Genomic DNA, 16920 nt, shown 5'->3' on the forward strand with positions numbered 1-16920 from the left:
CTGGGATCATGACCTGAGCCAAAGGCAGAGGCTTTAACCCACTGAGCCACCCAGGTGCCCCCAAAAGTTTCCTTTTACTGCAGTTCTGATCTATTTTAACAACATTGCCAGTGTACCAAAGGACTATAATTTTAATCTCCTCTTTGGATAGACTTATATGTGTAGCTTTAATAATTTCAATAAATTCCCTAAATAAAAAAAGACATTTTTAAGTCAAATTACAAATCTGCTAAAAATGTCAAATTATCAAATGTATCTAAATAAGGTATGGGCTTTTTTGTTTTTGTTTACTTTAGTTTTGTTTTGTTTTGAAATAGACTTCATGCCCACCACCTTGGAGCCCAACACTGGGCTTGAACTCACAACCCTTAGACTGAGACCTGAGCCAAGATCAACAGTGGGACACTTAACAGATTGAGCCATCTAGGCGCGCCTAAATAAGGTACAGTTTTGAATTTAGATTAATAGCTTTAGAGTAAAATCAACAACTTATTAAATATTATATTTTTAATTAGTATACATAAATTTCAGTTAATATTAAATGCTATTTGACCTCGGAATTTTTGAGCAGAAAGAGACCGTGGAGATCATTGAAATCGATGACTTCCTTTCTAGGTGCGAACACTAATGCTTGTTCTTTTGAAGGCCAGACAGCTGGGACTAGAACCAGTCTCCCAGCTTGTCAGGGAAGCATTTCTTTTCTTTAGCCATGCAGATATGTACTGTAAACATCACATTACATTATCCTGTGTCCATTAGTGTGGAAGTACTATTCAGAGGTAACATCACTCATTGGCCTAAGGAAGAAGCTACAATTATCTAGGACCAGAAAATCCTATCCCAACGCCACTGTTGATTCGATGTCATCAAGCAAGCCATTTAATTGCATAGCGCTTTCCTCTTCCTAATTATAAAAATAAGGGCTCCAGTAATTTAGACTTCCCTACTTAAATTGGTTGTTGCAATAAGTAGTAATAAAAATAACTCTAAAGCATACAGCATATCTAAGTGCAAACAAAATACTTAATAGCAAAAACTCATCTGCACTATATTTAAACCAAGGAGTAATCACCACTTTCAGTCGTAATTAGGAGGGAGTATGTATTAGCTGTGGTGTGTCCTTATAACATCTGAACAAGTTAATGCAGGGGTATATCTAACAAGTTCAGTAGCTCCTAGCTTTTCATAATCCCTCTTTATGTTGACCTAAGCCAGATAGTAATTATTACTTGAGAATAAATGAGAAGTCTTTGACTTCTGAAATGCACTAATTTCCTAGCAGAGAGAAGTGTCAACGAACTACCTACTTATAGGGTTGCTAACAGAATCAGAAAGTTTGACTACAGAATCATCCTGTAACTGATATATGCAGAGCATAAACTAGGAAAAAGGATCTATGCCCTAGCAGTAGAATAAAGTTTCCTGGGTGACACATAATATCATCCAGCCTGAGCTGACCTTTAAAAGACAAACAAAAACTTATCACCCAGATTTTCCTGGATTAAAAAACAGATCTTGCAACTGGGAGAGAATTAGCAAATGAATAAGTAGCCTTGAAAAGTGTTGTAGAACCCAAATTTTTGTAGAAGAAAATGTATCTACTTTGCAGAGAGAATAATCAGAAAGAAAATACCCAGAGATACTAATAAGGGGTCATTTCTAGGGGATGGAATTTTAAAACACTTTTTTTTTCTTTTTCTCCTTCGTGCTTATCTGTTTAGAACATAAATCAATTTTGTTGTCTTTTTAAAGAAGTTACTTTTTAAAAAAGATTTTATTTATTTATTTATTTATTTATTTATTTGATAGAGATCACAAGTAGGCAGAGAGAGCAGCAGGCAGAGGGGGGGGGGGAAGCAGGCTCCCCGCTGAGCAGAGAGCCCCATGCACGGCTCGATCCCAGGACCCTGAGATCATGACCTGGGCTGAAGGCAGAGGTTTAACCCACTGAGCCATCCAGGCACCCTAGGAAGTTACTTTTAATGGGAAGAAGAAATTCCTGGAGTCTCTTGTGTGGAGGCAGTGAGGGACTATTCTGCCCACTTCAAGAATGAAACAGGGCGGCTTGCCACATGAAGTGGTGGTCTTTCTAGAAAAGTGGCAGGATCCAAGATCCTCGTGCATGGATAGTGGTTTTGTGTAATGACAGCCAGTACACACAGAGGAAGTCTGGGGAGGCCACTTTGTCGTGAGCTTCCCATACCCAGGAAGGACCAAAGGGCAGAGTTGGGAATGGTTTCTCGCCATCCTCAGCTCGTCCCTTGCATGCATCTTTCGCCCACAATTTCCATTTCTGGATGGTAGGTCTCCGTCTTAAATTTAAACAAGCATTGCTTTCAGTGTTTAATTACAATTTAATGGAAATACTACTCGCATTCAAATTAGCCTTTAGTTTTCACATCACGAGTGTGCATGCAAGTTATTGTGTCATTATAATCTCATGTTATAATGGCTTCATAATGCAAGTCCCTACAGGGTTGAATTAGTAGTTTCCTATGGTAATCGCCCATCACTATAATATCATAATCACATAAGCACAGTCCCCACATGCTTCCACTGCAATCATTTTGACATTGTAAGAGCATTTTAATAGTATTAGCATAGATTCTCCGGAGAAATCATCTCATTGTCACTGCATTACCATATAAGATTAATTGTGCTATGAAATCCTAAAAAAACAAAAAAGATGACGCTCAGCAATAAAGCATTTCACGTTTTCAAAGGTCACTGCATTTTGCACTAAGGTTTGTGACACAAAACCCTTCTTTGAAGAGATGCCCTTCCACACCATGGACGTTTTTTTTGTCTTGGTCTGTTTTTCTTTGTGTTTGTTTGCTTGGGACTCTTAACACTCATTGGTTAGGTCAGGCCCTCTCTGTGCCAGAAAAAGAAACAGCCCTAGTCCTGTCCTCAAGGAGTTTACAATTTAATCAGGTTTGCAACAAGTTATACACAGCATATAGGTCAGTGCAGGTCAGGATTAAAAAGTACTTGAAAGTAACTGGCATGAAGCCGATGTAAGAGCAAACCACACAAGGCGTTCCTGAAAGGAAATGGCTGATAATGACAAAGGGTTAAACCTAGTAAGCAGGAGTGTGTGGCAGAAACTCAGCGCTGCCTTGTCTGGGTTCACAAGAATCTGGCTGATGACTTTGTCTTCATTGAGCCTGCGCAGAAGGAAGGCCACCTTAGTTACCCGTGATGGACACGGACAGAGCACCGGCCACCACCCCAGCCCACGGAGCAAGCAGGAAGAGCAGATTAGGGACAGGAGCGCCTTCCCTGCACGCGTCTCTCCTGATCTAAGTGGGAGCGTGGAAGCGGGACCTCGTTGCTCATGGCTAAGAGAGTGAGCAGAGAGCGGCTACCCAAGCAGCAGATCCTTTTTCCTAGAAAAAGGAAACGTCTGCGCAGAAAAGCACTGCCGGCCCCTCATACTCTCCCTGGGTTGAAGCCACGTGTAAAATGACTCCGTTGTGTCAGTGATAAATGGCACAGGCTGCAGAGACTAGCAGGGTATTGTGTTCCAGTGAGGGGCGTCTAATCTTCTGGTGCTGTCTGGGGACCCCACAGGAGAATTGCGCACAGGGGATCCTGACTCTCAAGGAATCCTCTCTGCTCAGTGGTCTGAGCGAGCACAGTGTCACGGCCAGCCTTCAGCGCCCTGACCCGCCCAGAGCAGGCGCCGGATAAGTGCTTAGTATGGGTGGATGAGTGAATTAACAGCAACGCGCAGGCTTCAGAGCTGCCGTGGGTCCGTCTGGGAATTCGTGCGCTCCAACAGCGTGAACAGTGGAGGCATTCACAACTGGCAGTATCTCTTGTATTATTAAAGACCTGCTTGCCTTCTTGTTTGGGTAGATGACAGCGTTCTGTGGAGTCAGGGTTGCTAATTTCCCTTTTCTTGAGTTGTATGGGCCTGGGAGATCTCAGAACGGCTCGGTGGCTCCCTTTCTGAAGAGAAGGAATACTGCTTTTTTAATTGGAACACAATGAGGGTAAAGATTGCTTTCTAAGTGCTAAAACTACTTTTACCAACAAGCTCTGGAGCCATATAAACTTATTACATACACAGAATTAGCTGTCCTTCCTTTAGAAGCTATATTTAATTTCATAGGTAAAGTCTATGGCACCTGCTACCCTATTCTTCCTTGAGATCTTGTTTAGGCATCCTGTATAATTAAACTCTTCCTGCTCATTCTTCACAGTGACATCTGCCACTATGAAGTCCTATCAAAACTGACTCTTACTGCCTTTGGTTACCCGTGTTTATTTGCTTTGCCATTAGACATACAGACAAAAAGTCAAGAATCAAAGATGGGATGTTTGAATCCAAAAATTCTCCCCCTAAGAATACAATTTTATTTATTTGGCAAAATATATCTTGACACTGCTTAGAAAAATGTCCTCATTTTCCTTTCTCATTTAAATGTGTTCAAGGCAACAGAAAATAGTCCTGATGGTGTTCTATGGGGTTACGCTTGTATTTGACACAAACAATAGTCAATAGCAGTTTAGTATCTGGAGTGCCACCAAACATTAATGCTGAACTGCTGTGTTTCAAAAATGGATGAATGCACACAGACGGGACAATAGAATTATCTTACGAACACACCACTATTTCCCCGACAGGGAGAAATGCTAGAACTTTGCCAATAGCATAAAGGTTTCAAGAGGTTGATACAAACAAAGGGGGTCTTTGGGTGAACTTAGCACGTGAGCCTCAGTTTTCTCCCAGATAAAACAAAGGAGTTAAACAAGGTGACCTCCACATTTCCTTCCAGGTACAAATTCCATGATTCTAGGCAAAAAAGGCAGTAATGGACCTCTAACCGACCTCTGCAGTGGCTCCCCATGAGCTCACGCTGTTTAGACATTAGATAAGTGGGGATATTAAGGTATAGACAATCAGGCAGAACATTTCTATACAAGAAATGAAAACTCTATTGATACTGTTCTAATTCATTTTCTGAACCATTCTCAAACAAACTATATTATATTTTATATATTTTACATATATATGCATGTATATTTATATATGCTTTATATAAAAATTATATATACATTTACATATATCTGTATTTTTACATATTACACTTTAGAGTATTTACTATAAACTTTAGATTATTACTAACAGATGAATTAAATAAAAATACTTCACAACACAGATTAAGACTTTCTTATATCACTGTCTATACTGCTTATGACTAAAATAGAGGCTATTATAAAATAATCCCAGCTTATTAGCCCTCAAAAAAATGATGCTGATTATCTAAGCAACTGAAAAGTCTTGGCTCTTTCCCAAAGAACAGCTACAATGATCCATTATGTATCTGGGCATATATGTGTACTTTTTTTTTATACACACACATATCCGTATTCACACTGTCTAATTATCACAGTGCAAGTACAGAAACTATTCTGGAAATTCTTTTGTGCCAACATTATAGCCATGAATCATTTGATGTCTTAGTGGACAGTGAGATAAGGAAAAAAAGTCATCTGCTTGTTTTTTTTGTCAGTGTTTTCAGTAGGTGTGATATATATCCCACGGGTGGTTCAAACCAATTTTAGGTGATATATGGGCATTTAGAATGTCTTAGACACATATTTGTTTATTTGATGTGTTTTAGAATAAATGTTGCAAGCCTCTGATTTTATGGATATTATTGTTTAGAATAAGCTGAAGTAAAAAAGTGGGTTAGTTTAAAGAAAAATATTAATTAGAGAAGGTAGTACCTAGTCATAGCTAACATGCTTTATTTTACTTATCTTTTTAAGATTTTATTTATTTATTTGAGGAGAGAGAGCACGAGTGGTGTGGAAGGGCAGTGGGAGAGGAAGAAGCAGACTCCCCACTGAGCACGGAGCCTAATGAGGGGCTCCATCCAGGGATCGGCTGAGCCGCCCACGCGCCCTGCAAACATGCTTTAAAACTGATAGGAGAATGAATCAAATTTGACAAATCTGAGAAATATTAATGTGTGATGAATTATTTCATTCTGATGACTATTATGCTGAATTTGTGAAAATTAAAAGGCATTTCGCATCTCTACAATATCTTGTAACACCTTTATTTTCTCGGATCTATTCAAGATCTATCTCCTGTTCTGGGGATAACATATTCCTAACTCATTAGAAATATAATCATGACTTCTAATTAGGCAGAGAAAGCTGTCATCCAATTTTAACTCTCAGACTTTTTGTTGGTCTGATAATTGTTGACATCATTTTAAATGATGTTGATTTAAAGATATTAAGTATGACAGACAGTGTTGGGGCACCTGGGTGGCTCAGTCGGTTGGGCGTCTGCCCTTCAGCTCATGTCATGGTCCTGGGGTCCTGGGATCAAGCTCCACATTGGACTCCCTGCTCAGTGGAGAGCCTGCTTCTCCCTCTCCCCCTGCTGTTCTCTCTCTCAATTAAATAAGTAAAATCTTCAAAAAAATATGAAACGTGGTGTCAAGAATATAGATGAAACATTACAGTCAGACATGGTACAGTTATTGAGTAAACTTTCCAATTTTCATAGAATAAAACTCTGAAGTTGAATACATCATTCTTTGTAAAGAAACAACATATAGATAAAGAAACTTTCCTTTTTGCTAATGCTATAAAAATCATCACATTATGTAAGAATAATTAATGAAAATTTATTTTACTGAGGGATTCCTAACACAAAGATAAAAGTAAGTAAGTGAAAACGAGTTCACAAAAAACTATACCATCCCTACATAATGCACTGTGCAAATTCCATATAAAAAACCTTTTACAATTCTGATCTTGTCTATCAAAAAGCAAAGAAATTTAGAAATTAATCCTTTCAACTTTACCATAGCAAGATTAAGTAGTAGCAAAGGTTCAGGGAAGTGTTCCTAATGCTAGAAACTGTGTATGTTCTTTTATCTATTTTAAGTCTAACAATTAAATGAATAGAAATATTGTATATGTATTCAATAGACAATAAATAAACTATGTAGAATCTTCACAAAGATCATTTTAAACCTGGGTCTCTTAACTTGAATATTTTGGTCTTTCTACTGAAATACACTGATAAACAAAGAGTGAAAAAAGAATGCGTGGGAGTAATGGATTATGTCAAAAAAGAGGAAAGTGGCAGAGCAGGATGTACGAAAACACCCCGCACCCCTTACCCTGGAACACCGACCAGATCAAATACGGCTATAAGGTCAAAGCTCAGTTAGTCAGTGCTAAATTAGTCATTAGTCAGTGCTAAAAACAGCAGATTCTTTACTTCTTATACCCTAAGATGATCCCAAGTATTTATACAGGACAAAGAGGAACACCTTGAAGATGCATCTCGCTGAATGAGACTGGGGAGGGGGCAAGTTCAAAGCAACCCAGAAGCCAAAGGAAATCAATGTCAGGTCTTTGACTTACGCAGCAATGTGCGTGAGACTCACGCAGGAGAGGCCCAGGACAGTCCCTAATCCCACCTGTGGAAGCTTCAGGAACTTGAACGGATAATGGCAGTGACAGGATGGAGACAGGGCTTTGGAGTAACAGACCTTGAAGCACACTCAGCAGAGATGTTTTCTTGCCTAGTGGCAATGTGGAAAGACCCTTCCTGCAGTAGCAGAGGACTTTTTTTTTTTTTTTTTAATAGAAAGTACTAGACAGAAGGCATTCGCCAGGAGTGGTGCATTGATTGGAAGCCAGCACCCTTTTCTTTGAATTCACGTGTGAAATGGACTTGTGCAACTGTAAATGGAAAGTGTCTGAAGTGAAAGACTCTACTTGGAGAAAATGCAGCTTGGGCAGCGATTCTGTTCTATTAGCTTATCTATTCTATTCTGTTAGCTATTCTATTCTGTAACTGGTAGAAAGGCAGACTCATGAAGTGACAGATATATGCCAGACACCAGGGAGTGGTTAATAAAAACGTCAAATAATCTGGGTCAAAACTAGCAAAGACACCCTTGGAGCCTTTCCCTGGATAAGAGTACCAACAATACTTTTCTATGGAGCAACTGGTAGTGAAAGCCACACTCTACTTACACATGTATTGTCTTACATCTGCACACATACCTCCCTATCCAAATGTCATTTCTCCCTGAAAACACGATAGGTACCAAATTTTGCATTGCAGAAGGTTGTATATATTACATTTATTTATTTTTTGAAATTATTTCATTTCAACTTTTTAATGTGGGCATTTTCAAAAGCTTGCCTATGTGGGGAGAATAGTGTAAGGAACCTGTAGGTATCTAGCACCCAGCTTCAATGATAGATTCCAATAAAAACAGTTTTCAGGGGGAAAATGAATGTTTCACAGCTCATTCAAAACCACCAACCAGTTATTCCAAATATTACTAAAATACTCTTATAGACCCACACAATAACAATCTTCTAAGGATTTCTGGCAATTGATGAGCTGCAAAAAGACTCTTTTTTTGGAGGGGGTAAAAAAAAAAGTTATTATTCTATTCTGAAGGCAGACAGTAAAGCTTTCCAGAAACAACTATAGTACCCATAGTAGATGTAGAGAGGGGACAGTCAAACTGAGGTACTGGAGACTTTCAGAATCCCAATACTTTTTCAAATGTAAGAGCTTTTTTGGCTTTTTATGCTCATCACCTCTCTTAAACATTTTCACTTGATGACAAGACGGCAACACAAGATGTTGACCTCTAAGGGGGATATCTGAACTACAGGATCACAGTGTCCTCCACATCCTGTTGCCCTTTTTGATGACACAAGTATGTGGACTAATATTCACAAGTTTGGATTCAAAGAGGAAATTCTGAGGAAAAAATATTGGCGAGTTATAAGAAATATTTGGATGGTAGGAGTTCAGATGGCAAGGTGTACTTAACTATGTACATTTTATGGTTAACCACTTAATAAAGTACATAGGATTCAGGTAATCATGTTGCTACAATTTTTATCTAATTACTTCACTGTTTTAAGTCACAAGCATAGAAGTCTCCTCCACGTAATGCTAAGAAGTTCCCGAGCTGAGTAGACCCTCCAAAGCAGTCATCACTTGGTTGCTCACATTTGATAATCAATGAAAGTAACTCCAAAAATGGTAGTTTCCACAGACCATTATTATTACAGTTGAGTTGTATGGACTGAATTGTGTTCCTCCTACCTCATAAGTTGGAGTCTTAACCTCCAGTACCTCAGCATGTAACTGGATATGGACATATGGCTTCTAAAGAGGTAATTACATTAAAATGGGGTTTGGGCAGTGGGCCCTTATTCAATATGACTATTTTATGTAGTTATGAGCAAAGATTAGGACACAGTCAACATAGAGGGAAGACTGTGGAAGGACACACAGAGGAGGTAGCCACTGGCAAGCCAAGAGAAGCCTCATAAGAGACCAAATCTACCAACACCATGACCCTGGTCTTTCAGCTTCCAGAACTGTTAGGAAATAAATGTGTATTGTCTAAGTCACCCCACTGGTGATGTTGTGTTATGGCCGTCCTAGCAAACCAATACCATCAGTGATGGAGGTCATCTAAGCCAAGTTATGGAGGTGGTCTTTAATTACGTGTGGAGGATCTGGATCTACAGAGTGGGGAGAAACTTTGTTGAAAGGGCTGGGGACACCTGGATGGCTCAGTGGGTTAAGCCGCTGCCTTCAGCTCAGGTCATGATCTCAGGGTCCTGGGATCGAGTCCCGAATAGGGCTCTCTGCTCAGCGGGGAGCCTTCTTCCTCCTCTCTCTCTGCTTGCCTCTCTGCCTACTTGTGATCTCTGTCAAACAAATAAAATCTTTAAAAAAAAAAAAAAAATTCTCTCCATTTTTTTTCTGCCCCCCCCCCGGGCCTCTTTTCCCTTTCAAAAAAAAAAAAAAAAATCCCAAAATCAGTATATATACAATTTTGAAAATAGTAAGCAATATCAAGAAATCATTATCACTACACAGTAATACCAAGGAGTTTTTGGTTGCAGTGGACTTGGAATCACACAAAAGAGCTTTAAATTGACGACAATATTTACCAATATTCTCTTCTAAGTGCTTTTCAAACACTAAATAATTACCCAATTAAGCCACTGCAAGATAAGCTGTTATTACTCTGGATTTAGTGAAAAGGACTAATAATTACTATTTTAACAGTTTCTGTGAAGAAAGCCTCCATGTTTACCGAAAACCACTGTGCGAACACCCCATTCGTTTGGCAAGTAGGGAACAGAATAAAAAAAACAAAAGGTTGATTAGTTAAGTGAATTCAGGGAAAGACAGAGTTGATTAAGAACTAAGAGCCACGACCTGTGAAAACAGAGAACTTAATATGCAAAGCGGTGACCAAAATTGGCAGAAGGCTATTTATGAATCCTGCCAATATTCGATGTTGCAGACTGACAATGGAGAATCTGTGGCCATGCCCTCAGCCACCTAATTCATCACGCTAGTGCTTGGGGCAGTCATGTCCAAGCAATTTATCATCATCATATCACTCGTCTGAGTAAGAGAGGGGGAGAACTTTGATTGTTAACCTCTAGGGAGAATGGATTTATAGCCAACATCCCTAAGAATACAGCATGGCTCTGCCCGAAGCAAAATGTTCCCTGCTTCGCTTCTGTTTGACTCAGAGTAGAAGTGTGAACACATTGCCTCCAGGACACTGAGAGCAAAACCTAGGTCTGATGCCCTTTGCTCAAAAATAAGATAGCCAGGAAACCATATTTAAAATCCTTGAAACTGCGTGAAAAAAGGCTTATGAACGACACATTTCAAATGTCCTTTGGTGACAAGATCATTTCTGAGATGCATCCGTGGATAATCATATTTGGGAAGAATCATCTCTTTTTTTTTTTTAAGATCTTATTTATTTATTTGAGAGAGAGGACAGAGAGCACATAAGCAGGGGGAGGGGCAGGAGGAGAGGGAGAAGCAGACTCCCCACTGAGCAGGGAGACCGATGTGGGACTCAATCCCAGGACCCCGGGATCATGACCTGAGCCAAAGGCAGATGCTTACCTGACTGAGCTGCCCAGGTGTCCCCGCATTGAGCCTTTCTGTATTTTACATTTTAACAACAGCTATCCTTACAGGGTGTAATGAAACAGCTAACTACCATTTTGCCCCTGTGATTAAAATCAGGAAGCTGATTATTGTGGAAACAAGTAGGCCTGTCTCCCTAACAGTAAGGGCAGCGTTAGGCACAACAGCAAGCCTTCTACAGCAGCTTCCCTCACAGGCTTCCAGGGTGTCTGTTAGACTGGAAATCAGTAATCCCTGGATGCATGCGGCTCAGCTCTTTCCCGAGTCCATTAGTCAGGATAGGCTAGCTTCTGCTGCGGTAACAAACAAATCCCCGAATCTTGGGGCCTAAACATAAGAAAAGCTTGTTATCTAGCTCTCGCTACATGTCTAACACAGGTCGACAGGGGGCGCTGCTCTGTGTCCTCCTGTCACGTCCAAGCGGACCAAACAGCCACTATCTAGAAAATTGTGGTCACTGTGGCAGAAGGAAAGAGAGTGTGACAGACCTCTCACTGGCTCTTAAAGCATCTACCTGGAAGTGACACGTCACTCCACTTACATCTCATTGGCCAAAGCAAGGCACATAGCCATACCCCACTGGAAGGGGACAGAGAGACTCCCACACACAGCATGTGAACTCAGGCAGATACTTCTCACTGAATTCCATGAAGAGGCACTCTGAGCTGGTTTAGGCCAGGTGGCCAGGTGGGAGCAGGTATTTAATTTTTCTCCTTCTTCCTTCTTTTCTTTTTCTTTCTTTCTTTCTTTCTTTTTTTTTTTTTTAAGTGAGGGAGGATGTCTATGAATGAGAAAAGCTTTTTTTAAAAAATGAAAGTCTTTTTAGAAAAACTTGGGATTACTGAAAATACACCCTAAAGAACATCTGGTGTATAAAAAATATATTCAACCATCTTAGGTCCTCCTGTTAACAGTGAAGTTCATAGGGCTACTGAGCAGAACTTAATCAGGAATTAATTTTCCCATTGTTACTGGATGGCTCACTGGGCTATTTAAGATATTTGAGGAGTAAGAGTCCTCATATGGTAAACGCTGTAAAGCATATGGAAAGGAAAGATGGGTGTTTTCCAAGGTCAGTAGTTCTTCCTGTGTTATTCAGTTCATTATTTTGTCTTCAGACTTAATTCTGAAAGTAACCCCGAAAATCCTTACATGGGGCTCTCTACCAACCATAATCCCACACCGAGAGGGCACCGACGATACAGACATAGATTTCTCGAGACTCTAAATGTTCTAACCTATATATGTGTTCTCCTTTTCTCTGCTTTTATCTGGGTCAAAATTTAACTACTCACGCTGCAAACTATATTAAATTGCATTTTTTCAGAAATTCTTTTCACTTCAGCCATATTCAAGCTATCATCTGCCCCTACATGGGGAAGGGGAAAGTTGTCCAGTGAAACCTGTCCTTCAGTGTAGTCACCCTAAAACACACACTGTGCTGGTTCTCTTCCCACCTCACTCACCCTCCTCCTTTGCTGGCTCCTCCTCCACTGATCTCTAAGTACTGGGGTCCTGGGTCCTGGGTACTGGGTCCAGGTTCCTCCTCCCTTCTCTACCTATATTCTCTCCTCAGGTCCTGTTATACACTTCCAACTGCTTCATATATCATGATTAATGACTCCCCAATAATTATCTGTAGCCCAGATCTCTCCCATCGGCTGCGGTATAATATACCCACCAGCCTATATGACATTTCCCCTTGGACATCACATAGACCTTGTGGTAAGGCAGATGTACAATGGCACCCAACAACACCATCCTTCCTGGTATTCACACCCCTTGTTGTTCCCCAACACACACGCACACACACACACATACACACTGCACCAGGGCTGGTCCGTGTAATCAACAGCAAACAACAGAAGTAACAGCATGATACTTCGGAGATCAGGCTTTTTGTTTTTGTTTTTTAAAAACTGACTTCTCTCTTGGGTTCTCCTTCCCTCTTGGAACATTTGCCCTGGGGGAAGCCACATCGTGAATAGCCCTATGGAGAGGTCCATACGGTAAGGAACTAGCCTCCAGCCAATAGCCACCCGAAATCTGTCAACAGCCCTGTGAAGAAGGTAAGAAGCAGAACTTTCGGCTCCAGTCAAGCCTTGAGATGACCACAGCTCCGGCTAATGGACTGACTCTAACATCATGAGAGACTCAGAGCCAGAACAAACCCAACTATCCCATGCCCAAATTTCAGACCCACAGAATGATAACAAAGGGCTGTTGTTTTAATCAGCTAGATTTTAGGGCATTTTTAAAAAGACAGTAATAGGTAACTAATCTACACATCACAGAGTTAATACACCCCAAATGGAACTTTCCATCTCCCTTACCCCAACTCCCAATTTGTTCTTTCCCTAGCCTTCCTCTTCTTAATTAACATCTACGTCTGCCCAGCTTCTAAGCCAGCATCTTGAGAATCACCCTTGGCTTCTCCTTCCCTTTCACCACCACCTGCCATTCATCAGTAGGTTTTAGAGAATCAAAATCCAAAGCATTTATCAAATCCATCCCTACAATATGGATTAAAAGCCCACTTCGCATGAGGTTCCGCATCAGATGCTGGAGAAACAGCAGTAAATAAAACATGCCAACCCCGCCCTCACACAGTTGACATTCTCCTAGGAAGGAGTAAAGAATTCATTAACAAAAGATACAATATGTCATATGGGAAGAAGTTGTATGCAGGAAAACTAAAGGAAGGGAGGATGGGGATCTTTTTTTAAAAGATTTTATTCATTCATTTGACAGAGATCACAAGTAGGCAGAGAGGCAGGCAGAGAGAGAGAGAGGAGGAAGCAGGCTCCCTGCTGCGCAGAGAGCCTGATGCGGGGCTCGATCCCAGGATCTTGGGATCATGACCTGAGCTGAAGGCAGAGGCTTCAACCCACTGAGCCACCCAGGTGCCCCTAGAATATTATTTTAAATATAGTTGTTAGGAAGGCCCTGCTGATAAAGTGACGGTTAAAGATTCCACCTTCTGTTGCTTTACTGCCACTACCCCAGCCTGAGCTACCCCCATCCTTCATTTGGGGCTACATCATGGCCACCTCCATGGGGCTTCTCTGCCCACAACCCTTCAGTGGTTTTCCACTGCTGTTAGATGAAAATCTAGAGAGCTTACCAGGCTGCACAACACCCTGCAGGACCTGGTGCCACCGTCTTTCCAACTTCATCTTGAACCAATCGCCCCAGCTCCAGTCTCAAAGATGTTTTGCAATTTCTAGAACATGCCAAGATCCTTCTGGGCTCCCTTGCCTGAGCAGGTCCCACTGAAAGTAATGAACATCGCTAGGTCCTTCTCATCCTTCTAAATTAGGTCTTGGTGAGGACTCCTTTTCACAAACACATGCAAAGTGTCCCCCTCACCATCCCCAACCCTACCAGTTCCATTTTCCTTTATCACAGCCTTCTGTTTACAATTTGTGTCTGTTGGTTAATTCACTTGTTTGTTGATTTTTTTGTTTGTTTGTTTCCTGAAGTCTCTCTGCCTCCAAACAGAATATAGACTCCTGGAGGCTAGAAACCTCATGTGTCCTGTTCCTTATCGGAGCAGCCCCACCGCATGTCCAGCTATACAACATGCATTTACTGAATGGATTAAACCAACCTTTCCTGGCCACCCTGTAATTTCGACACCAAGTGTGACCAAAAATATCATTACAGTAAAAGCAGAATCTTGTTTTCAAAAATCTATAGGTTTTTCGATCTAGTAGAGACCTAGAGATCAATTACTTTAATGTGCCAGAAAAGATAAGGAACTTGTACAAAGTCACAGAGCTGGAATCAGAAATAGAATTAGGGTCCACTCATGGATCCTCAGAGAGTTCTTTAAGCCAGCCATCTGGCTTCCTGCCCCCCTCTACCAGAGTACCTTTAGTTCCTGTTACACAGGGACAGACTTGTGAAAAACACAGGTACAGGGTGGCTAAGTGGTAAGAGCACAGGTTTTGGAATTGGAAAGACATGGATTTTTTTCTAAACTATGCAGCAGTGTGGCTTACCCTTCTGTGCCTTACCTTCCTCCGCTGTTAACAGGAGAACACTGACATAGAGCAATGTTAGATGCACAGAGCTAAAAGAAGATCCCTGGTGATTCGCTTTTACTAACTGATATATATATATATATATATATATATATATATATATATATATATATATATATTCCTATCATGACTCTAAGATCAAGGAATGAAAATAATATGCATTTTGCTAATTTATGCCCCAAATCTATATTACAGATATTTTTGTAACTTTTATAATAAGACAACATCTAGCCTCCACAAATGAAAAACATAATTTCATAAAGCAGCACGCTGGGAATTTTGTGTTCGAATTATCCTTTTTAAAATTAAGTTGCTATCTTGCTATCAAGTGCAAGTTGTCTGATCTCTCTTTGCAGTGCGCACGGAGATTTCTTTTTAAAAGGGATGAGTTATTTCTGGAATCACATCAGGTCGGATAACTGCTGTACACCCCTGCTGTCTATGCAAAGTAAAACGTAACGGGCTAAGTCGATGCCATTAGTCTTGGGGCTCTTTTCTCCCTGACGTTCATTCTATCTGACAATGAAAGCGATGATCCTTTAGGAGAGGAGTAAATGTTTGTCAGTTTCCTCCGCCGTGGCGGTGATTTAAGGACGAATGGACACGTTTTTATACAAGGCAGAAGCTCTCTGTAAATGTGTCCCCCTCGGAGGTGTCACTGCACCTGAGGCGTCTTCGCAAATATCACAGCACTGCGGCTGTAAATACCAAGCTCTTATCCAAAAGGCAGGCGCACTTAAGTATGCTTCGAGTATCTTTAGGATAGAAGAACCAGGAGACCGAAAAACAAAGGGCAAGGTCAAGGCCCAAGGCTTAGAGGTGTGACTTCAAAGCTCATTAAAGGAGAACGGATATGGGAGAGAAGCCCCCAGCCCAGCGCAGCCGCCAGACGACAACTCCGAAGCATTTCTGTCGAGCAACGCTGAGCTCGCGCCACGCGGGGCCCTCGGGCCTTGGCCCGCGCCGCACTCTGGGCCTCAGGTTTCAAGCCAGGCTTCGCTGGACTTTTAGACTCTGGGGCTACCCGCTGCGTCCAAGCCCAGGCCAGCCTCCTGGGCTTCGCGCAGCCTCGCGATCCCCGTCTTTGCAGCTTCCCCGGCGCATCTGGGGAAACGCAGCAGCTTGCCAAAGCGCGGGCAGCTTTAAACCTCCCTTCCCCAGGGGGACCTCCGCGGGGGCTCCCCACAGGGATTAACGCGAAAGGCTCGGCCGCAAGGCCGGCCGCGGCCGCAGCGGCTCCCCGCGGACCTCACCCCTCCGACCCTGCCCACAGCTGCCGCGCCCGCTCCGGCTCCCGCGCACCTTCCCTCCGCTCGCTGCGCTCCACCTTCTCCCCCGGGACCCTCAGCAGGGCGAGCTTGCGGGGACTTCAACGTCTCCCCCACTCCGGCTCCCACTCCACCCTCGGGCCTCGTCTGTTCCCCGCCCCCGGGTCGCTGGGCCGAGTTTTGCAGGATCCGGTCACGCCCTGCGGCCCCAGCTACGCCCCATCTGGCCCTACGCCACGCCCAGCGGGGGGGCTAGGATGTGTGCCAGGGCCAGCCCAGCCCGCCTCCAGGCCAAGTCCGCGATCATTCTGGCGGGTGGCCTGCCCTAACCTTGGAACCGCCAAAGAGCTCGAAGCCGCAGGATCCGTTCAGCGGCTGGGTTGGGAGCCCACTTTCTCTGCGTAAGAGTCCATTGTAGGTACCCCCCAAATGTCCTAGCAGGAAAAGGACTAGGAGTTAGATCCCCCAAGAGGAAAAAAAAGCGGCTGCATTTTCCTTAAAAGTCCTTAAGAGTCGCAGGTCTTATAGAAAAGACTGCTTTGGCAGAGATTTCGGCTTCCTCCAAGGATTGCTAATCAGAGGGACGCATTGGCAATTTGGCATCTCAAACAGGATTTGGATCATC

The 16920-nt window shown here is 42.2% G+C and overlaps 1 protein-coding gene across 1 annotated transcript in view; it reads right to left on the reverse strand.

Moving 5' to 3' along the window:
• PTER (phosphotriesterase related) overlaps positions 1 to 16469 on the reverse strand; it is a 65510-nt gene extending 49041 nt beyond the window's left edge. Inside the window, exon 1 of the mRNA XM_059404247.1 lies at positions 16330 to 16469. The gene's annotated coding sequence lies outside the window, so the exon portion shown is untranslated. The remainder of the gene's footprint in view (positions 1 to 16329) is intronic.
• Positions 16470 to 16920: the final 451 nt, after the last annotated feature.

Source organism: Mustela nigripes, chromosome 6 (genome assembly GCF_022355385.1).
Source record: "Mustela nigripes isolate SB6536 chromosome 6, MUSNIG.SB6536, whole genome shotgun sequence".
NCBI classification, from domain to species: Eukaryota; Metazoa; Chordata; class Mammalia; order Carnivora; family Mustelidae; genus Mustela; species Mustela nigripes.